This window comes from Leuresthes tenuis, unplaced genomic scaffold, assembly GCF_036924035.1.
Source record: "Leuresthes tenuis unplaced genomic scaffold, fLeuTen1.0.hap1 SCAF_21, whole genome shotgun sequence".
In the NCBI taxonomy this organism is placed as follows: domain Eukaryota; kingdom Metazoa; phylum Chordata; class Actinopteri; order Atheriniformes; family Atherinopsidae; genus Leuresthes; species Leuresthes tenuis.
In genome coordinates, this window is record NW_027325375.1 from 14,655,407 (window position 1) to 14,663,775 (window position 8,369).

Here is an 8,369-nt window from a genome sequence, read left to right on the forward strand (position 1 = left end):
TTTTTTGATTGTGTGCCAGGGCGTTGTCTCACGTATTAGATTATGCTTAAGATACGAATGGGTTTATCAGTCACATCAGAATACATACATACTGATCCTCCAATAATAAAATGGTCGGATCTTATCAAACACACTTTGTTTCTTGTGACAAGTCAGCGAAACAGCGTATACACGTCAAGACACTGAATCAAGTTTGCCACAAGAACTCATAAGTTTGGCAGTATTGCTCTGCCGTCAGCAATCATACACCCATTTTATTTTCATGAGACATGTGCAGGCACCTGTTCATCTACTGTTCTATCACTATGAATTAGTTTATCTATTATCAATAAGGATACTTCTACAACTACTATCAAAGTATGTCCGGACTTCTTATGTTGTCAGTTGCTATATATGAATAAGTGGGTTGCTACTGAAAAGCATTAAGCATGTCACACAGCCCAAACATATAACATTTCAGGACACACCACACAGTTAACAACCACAGTGAAGCGTGTCAAAGCCCAAACATGTAACATTCAACAGGACACTTACACAACACATTCAAATCAAACAGTCAGACAACATACAAGAACATATACCCCAGCCGGCATTGCTCCCTGCCTATTTTCCTACAACTCACTATGTGTGCGCACACCTTTATTCACAAACTCTTCAACTTATACTCTTTTACCGAAGCTGCTACAGCTCGATAAGCCAAATACCCTTAGATCCTATTTCGGTGAATTTGACATCTGCCTTGTATGTAACAGATTAGCGGTTTAGCAGTTTTAATTTAGTTTGAGTGAAGGAATTCATTTTATAGCAAAATCCGAAATCGTGAAGAACTCATGAAAGTAAGCTTATTCTCGGATTCCTGAAACTTTAGATTTGCTCTTTCTTTTACTGCAAAGTACAACGTTGAGCAGCACTAATGAGTTGTTTCTATTTTTGGCAGGCTTTACCTTTGCGGATGAAGCCCTTTCTGTCTGTGCAAAAGAAATCTTGTTACTGTGCAGAGTGACATCTCTGAGTAGAGTCGCCTTACTTGTTGCGACTGTGCCGATGTTCGAAGCTGGAGTGCAAAGTTGTTGCTTGAATGGTGCTCACTGGAGCGTGTGGTAGTGTAAAGTTATACCATTTAAAAGGGCTGAAGAGTGCTCAGTGCAGCGGGTGGGCGGAGGTGCAAAGTGACACTATGGCCATAAAAAGAACACCGCTACAAGTGCGCATTGTGCCAGGAAGGGCCCTCGGACGTGAACCAGTGGACAGTTATCGCTTCTCGGCCTTTTGGCTAAGATCAAGTGTAACATCTGTTCTTATCAGTTTAATGTCTGATATGTCCTCTATGCGAGGACTACATATTAAATGGATTTTTATCAATAGGAGTTGAAAGAGGAGCTTGCTCCGTTCACTCCAAGCATCGACCCGGTACTGCAGTGCAGCTGGGAACGGTGCGCTCTCCTCTGCTCTTGTGAAAAAGCAAACAGCGGTGCAGGATGGAAGTTTCAGGGAGCCTAAGATGAAACTTTCTTTTAATCTGCTGAGAAAAGAGAGTGAATGTGAAGCAGACTTTAACACGGCTCTGGGAGCGAGCCGAGTGCGGGCTAACCGGGAGAATTGCTTGAAAGAAACGCGACACCGAATGAGCAGTCAGAACAAAGCCTCAATACGGTGTTCCTGTGTTGTTTGTGGCTGCCTTGTCTTTTGCACAGAGTAAAAGACAAGGCAGCCATCAAATAGGGCCCGATTGTTCCTACTTGGTCAGCCGAGGAACAAGGGGGGGGAGCAAGCATCTCAACCAAGCAAAGCTCACCATGGGGAAGGTGGCTATGCCAACTAGCCTGATGCCCTGCTCCCGCAGTGATGGATAATCGTACACTGGTTTCTCTTCATAATGTACAAGTCCTTCGCCTTTTACTAAAGACTTCCGTGGAGAGCAGCACTAATGAATTGTTTCTATTTTTTGGCAGGCTTTACCTTTGCGGGTGAAGCCCTTTCTGTCTGTGCAAAAGAAATCTTGTTACTGTGCAGAGTGACTTCTCTGAGTAGAGTCGCCTTACTTGTTGCGACTGTGCCGATGTTGCTTGAATGGTGCTCGCTGGAGCGTGCGGTAGTGTAAAGTTATACCATTTAAAAGGGTTGAAGAGTGCTCAGTGCAGCGGGTGGGCGGAGGTGCAAAGTGACACTATGGCCATAAAACGAACACCGCTACAAGTGCGCATTGTGCCAGGAAGGGCCCTCGGACGTGAACCAGTGGACAGATATCGCTTCTCGGCCTTTTGGCTAGGATCAAGTGTAGTATCTGTACTTATCAGTTTAATATGTGATATGTCTATGCGAGGACTACATATTAAATGGATTTTTATCAATAGGAGTTGAAAAAGGAGCTTACTCCGTTCACTCCAAGCATCGACCCGGTGCCGCTGGGAACGGTGCGCTCTCCTCTGCTCTTGTGAAAAAGCAAACAGCGGTGCAGGATGGAAGTTTCTTTTAATCTGCTGAGAAAAGAGAGTGAATGCGAAGCAGACTTTAACACGGCTCTGGGAGCGAGCCGAGTGCGGGCTAACCAGGAGAATTGCTTGAAAGAAACGCGACACCGAATGAGCGTGCAGAACAAAGCCTCAATACGGTGTTCCTGTGGTGTTTTTATAAAATGCGGTGTAAAAAAAGGTGTGAATGCCCCATAGAAAACTAAAAGGTGGAGCGGAAGTGTTCGGCTGCAAGAAGGTGTGAATGTCCGACTATATTTGGTGAAAAGCAGGTGAAGCAAGGTCTGAATGCCCAACCTTACATCATCAAAAGCGAGATCAGAGGTTTTTGGCTGCAAGAAGGCCATAGTTTGCCAAAAGCGGGTAAGGTGCGAATGATCGGCTAAATATCAACAAAAGTGGGGGCGGAGGTCTTCGGATGCAAGTGGGTGTGAATATCCCACAATACAAGTATGGTGGAGAGGAAGCTGTGAATGGCCGACCATAGTTTGCAAAAAGCGGGTGAGAAAAGGTGCGAATGTCCAACCATACATGATCAAAACAGGGAGCGGAGGTGTTTGGCTGCGACAAGGTGTGAATGTCCACCCATAATTAATGAAAAGCGGGCAACAAGTAGGTTCGAATGCCCAACCATACATCATCAAAAGCAGGAGTGGATGTGTTCGGCTACAAGAAGGTTTGAATGTCCGAGCATAGTTTGTAAAAAGCGGGTAAGAAAAGGTTCGAATGCCTGAACATACACCATCAAAAGAGGGAGCGGAGGTGTTCCGCTGTAAGACGGTGTGAATGTCCGACCATAGTTGGTAAAAAGTGGGTATGAAAAGGTTCGAATGCCCAAATTCGGCTGCAAAAAACTGTGTTCGGCTGCAAAAAGGTGTGAATGTTCGACTAAATTTTGTAAAAAGCGGGTAAGACAAGGTTTGAATGCCTGACAATGTATGATCAAAAGCGGGAGCGGAGGTGTTCAGCTGCAAGAAGGTCTAAATGTCCATTTTTAATTGCTAGAAAACATGAAAGAAAATTTTCGAAAATCAATCCGCACATGATCATAAGTGGGAGAGGTGTTCAGCTGCAAGAAGGTGTGAATGTCCTACCACAATTGCTGAAAAATGTGTTAGAAACGGTAAGAATGCCGGACCATACATCATCAAAAGCTAGAGAGGTGGTGTTCGGCTGCAAGTAGGTGTGAATGTCTGACTAAAGTTCAAATATATTAACAAAAGCGGGAGGAGAGGTCTTCGGATGAGTGGTTGAGAATTTCCAACCATAATCTATAAAATGCGGTGAAAAAAAAGGTGTGATAGATACCTAAAAGGTGGAGCGGAAGTGGTCGGCTGCAAGAAGGTGTGAATGTTATATATATAGTTGGTGAAAAGCAGGAAAAGCAAGGTCTGAATGCCCAATCTTACATCATCAAAAGCGAGATCAGAGGTGTTTGGCGGCAAGAAAACGGGTAAGGTGTGAATGACCGACTAAATATCAACAAAAGTGGGGGCGGAGGTCTTCGGATGCAAGTGGGTGTGAATATCCCACCATACAAGTATGGTGGAGAGGAAGCTGTGAATGGCCGACCATAGTTTGCAAAAAGCGGGTGAGAAAAGGTGCGAATGTCCAACCATACATGATCAAAACAGGGAGCGGAGGTGTTTGGCTGCGACAAGGTGTGAATGTCCACCCATAATTAATGAAAAGCGGGCAACAAGTAGGTTCGAATGCCCAACCATACATCAACAAAAGCAGGAGTGGATGTGTTTGGCTACAAGAAGGTTTGAATGTCCGAGCATAGTTTGTAAAAAGCGGGTAAGAAAAGGTGCGAATGCCCGACAAAGTATGATTAAAAGAGGGAGTGGAGGTTTTCGGCTACAAGAAGGTTTGAATGTACGACCATAGTTTGTAAAAAGTGGGTAATAAAAGGTGCGAATGCCCGAACATACACCATCAAAAGAGGGAGCGGAGGTGTTCCGCTGAAAGACGGTGTGAATGTCCGACCATAGTTGGTAAAAAGCGGGTAAGAAAAGGTTCGAATGCCCGAATATATACCATCAAAAGCGGAAGCGGAGGTGTTCGGCTGTAAGAAGTTGTGAACGTCCGACAAAAGTTTGTAAAAAGCAGTTAAGAAAAGGTGCGAATATCCAACCAAACATAATCAAAAGTGGGAGCAGAGCTGTTCGACTGCAAGTAGGTGTGAATGTCCACCCATAATTCCTGAAAAATGGGTAAGAAAAGGTGCGAATGCCCAACCATACATCATCAAAAGAAGAAGTGGATGTGTTCTGCTACAAGAAGGTTTGAATGTCCGACCATAGTTTGTGAAAAGTGGGTAAGAAAAAGTTTGAATGCCCGAACATACACCATCAAAAGAGGGAGCGGAGGTGTTCCGCTGTAAGACGGTGTGAATGTCCGACCATAATTGGTAAAAAGCGGGTAAGAAAAGGTTAAAATACCCGACTGTACACAATCAATAGCGGGAGCGGAGTTGTTCAGCTACAAGAAGGTGTGAAAGCCCGACCATGGTTTGTAAAACGCGGGTAAGACAAGGTGCGAATGCCCGACAATGTATGATCAAAAGAGGGAGCGGAGGTGTTCGGCTGCACACAATCAGGTTTTTGCAAATTATGATCTGACATTCACACATGCTTTTGATGATGTATGGTTGGGCATTCGCACCTTTTTTTACCCATTTTTCAGAAATTATGGGTGGACATTCACACCTTCTTGCAGCTGAACCCCTCTGCTCCCGCTTTTGATGGTGTATAGTCGGGCTTTCGAGCCTTTTCTTCCCCGGTTTTTACAAATTATGGTTGGAAATTCAGACCTTCTTTTAGCCGAAAACCTCCGCTCCCTCTTTTGATCATACATTGTCGGGCATTCGCACCTTTTCTTACCCGCTATTTACAAAAAATGGTCGGCCATTCACACCTTCTTGTAGCCGAACACATTCGCTCCCGCTATTGATTGTGTACAGTCGGGTATTTTAACCAACTACGGTCGGACATTCACACCTTATGGCGGAACACCTCCGCTCCCTCTTTTGATGGTGTATGTTCGGGCATTCGAACCTTTTCTTACCCGCTTTTTACAAACTATGCTCGGACATTCAAACCTTCTTGTAGCCGAACACATCCAGTCCTGCTTTTGATGATGTATGGTTGGGCATTCGCACCTTTTTTTTTACCCATTTTTGAGGAATTATGGGTGGACATTCACACCTTCTTGCAGCTGAACACCTCCTCTCCCACTTATGATCATGTGCGGTTGGATATTCGAAAAATTTTTTTCATGTTTTCTAGCAATTATTGATGGACATTCAGACCTTCTTGCAGCTGAACACCTCCGCTCCCGCTTTTGATGGTGTATAGTTGGGCTTCCGAGCCTTTTCTTCCCCGGTTTTTACAAATTATGGTTGGACATTTAGACCTTCTTGCAGCCGAAAACCTCTGTTCCCTCTTTTGATCATACATTGTCGGGCATTTGCACCTTTTCTTACCCGCTTTTTACCAATTATGGTCGGATATTCACACCTTCTTACAGCGGAAAACCTCCGCTCCCTTTTTTGATCATTTATGGTCTGGCAATACTACCTTTTCTTACCCGTTTTTGAGTAATTATGGCTGGACATTCACACCTTCTTGCAGCGAAACACCTCCGCTCCCTCTTTTGATTGTGTATGTACGGGCATTCGAACCTTTTCTTACCCGCCTTTTACAAACTATGGTCGGACATTCAAACCTTCTTGTGGCCGAACACATCCACTTCTGCTTTTGATGATGTATAGTTGGGCATTCACACCTTTTCTTACCCATTTTTCAGTAATTATTGGTGGACTTTCACACCTTCTTGTAGCCGAACAACTCCGCTTCCGCTATTGATTGTGTACAGTCGGGTTTTTTAACCTTTTCTTACCCGCTTTTTACCAACTATGGTCGGACATTCGCAGCATCTTACAGCGGAACACCTCCGCTCCCTCTTTTGATGGTGTATGTTCGGGCATTCGAACTTTTTCTTACCCACTTTTCACAAACTATGGTCGGACATTCAAACCTTCTTGTGGCCGAACACATCCACTTCTGCTTTTGATGATGTATAGTTGGGCATTCACACCTTTTCTTACCCATTTTTCAGTAATTATTGGTGGACTTTCACACCTTCTTGTAGCCGAACAACTCCGCTTCCGCTATTGATTGTGTACAGTCGGGTTTTTTAAATTTTTTATTACCCGCTTTTTACCAACTATGGTCGGACATTCGCAGCATCTTACAGCGGAACACCTCCGCTCCCTGTTTTGATCATATATGGTCTGGCAATACTACCTTTTCTTACCCGTTTTTGAGTAATTATGGCTGGACATTCACACCTTCTTGCAGCCGAACACCTCTTCTCCCGCTTTTGATGATGAATGGTCCGGCATTCTTACCTTTTCTAACACATTTTTCAGCAATTATTGTCGGTCATTCACACCTTTCTCATCAGCTTTTTGCAAATTATGATCTGACATTCACACCTACTTGCAGCCGAACACCTCGGCTTCCGCTTTTGATGGTGTATATTTTGGCATTCGAACCTTTTCTTACCCGCTTTTTACCAACTATGGTCGGACATTCACACCTTCTTACAGCGGAACACCTCCGCTCCCTCTTTTGATGGTGTATGTTCTGGCATTCGAACCTTTTTTTACCCGCTTTTTACCAACTATGGTCGGACATTCGCAGCATCTTACAGCGGAACACCTCCGCTCCCTCTTTTGATGGTGTATGTTCGGGCATTCGAACTTTTTCTTACCCACTTTTTACAAACTATGGTCGGACATTCAAACCTTCTTGTAGCAGAACACATCCACTTCTTTTGATGATGTATGGTTGGGCATTCGCACCTTTTCTTACCCATTTTTCAGGAATTATGGGTGGACATTCACACCTACTTGCAGTCGAACAGCTCTGCTCCCACTTTTGATTATGTTTGGTTGGATATTCGAACCTTTTCTTAACTGCTTTTTACAAACTTTGGTCGGACATTCACAACTTCTTACAGCCGAACACCTCCGCTTCCGTTTTGATGGTATATATTCGGGCATTCGAACCTTTTCTTACCCGCTTTTTACCAACTATGGTCGGACATTCACACCGTCTTTCAGCGGAACACCTCCGCTCCCTCTTTTGATGGTGTATGTTCGGGCATTCGAACCTTTTCTTACCCGCTTTTTACAAACTATGCTCGGACATTCAAACCTTCTTGTAGCCGAACACATCCACTCCTGCTTTTGATGAGGTATGGTTGGGCATTCGAACCTACTTGTTGCCCGCTTTTCATTAATTATGGGTGGACATTCACACCTTGTCGCAGCAAAACACCTCCGCTCCCTGTTTTGATCATGTATGGTTGGACATTCGCACCTTTTCTCACCCGCTTTTTGCAAACTATGGTCGGCCATTCACAGCTTCCTCTCCACCATACTTGTATGGTGGGATATTCACACCCATTTGCATCCGAAGACCTCCGCCCCCACTTTTGTTGATATTTAGCCGATCATTCGCATCTTACCCGCTTTTGGCAAACTATGGCCTTCTTGCAGCCAAAAACCTCTTATCTCGCTTTTGATGATGTAAGGTTGGGCATTCAGACCTTGCTTCACCTGCTTTTCACCAAATATAGTCGGACATTCACACCTTCTTGCAGCCGAACACTTCCGCTCCACCTTTTAGTTTTCTATGGGGCATTCACACCTTTTTTTACACCGCATTTTATAAAAACACCACAAGAACACCGTATTGAGATTTTGTTCTGACCGCTCATTCGGTGTCGCGTATCTTTCAAGCAATTCTCCTGGTTAGCCCGCACTCGGCTCGCTACCAGAGCCGTGTTAAAGTCTGCTTCGCATTCACTCTCTTTTCTCAGCAGATT

At 44.4% G+C, this 8,369-nt stretch overlaps 2 non-coding genes and 1 pseudogene across 2 annotated transcripts; all 3 read left to right on the top strand.

The window, feature by feature from the left end:
- The first annotated feature begins 1,253 nt into the window (after positions 1-1,253).
- On the top strand, positions 1,254-1,444 carry LOC140280665 (U2 spliceosomal RNA). Its single transcript, XR_011909601.1, has one exon. It is a non-coding gene; the product is annotated as a U2 spliceosomal RNA (small nuclear RNA).
- Positions 1,445-1,855: 411 nt separating this feature from the next.
- On the top strand, positions 1,856-1,970 carry LOC140280759 (U5 spliceosomal RNA). Its single transcript, XR_011909687.1, has one exon. It is a non-coding gene; the product is annotated as a U5 spliceosomal RNA (small nuclear RNA).
- A 275-nt stretch (positions 1,971-2,245) lies between these two features.
- Positions 2,246-2,425, top strand: LOC140280542 (U2 spliceosomal RNA; annotated as a pseudogene).
- Positions 2,426-8,369: the final 5,944 nt, after the last annotated feature.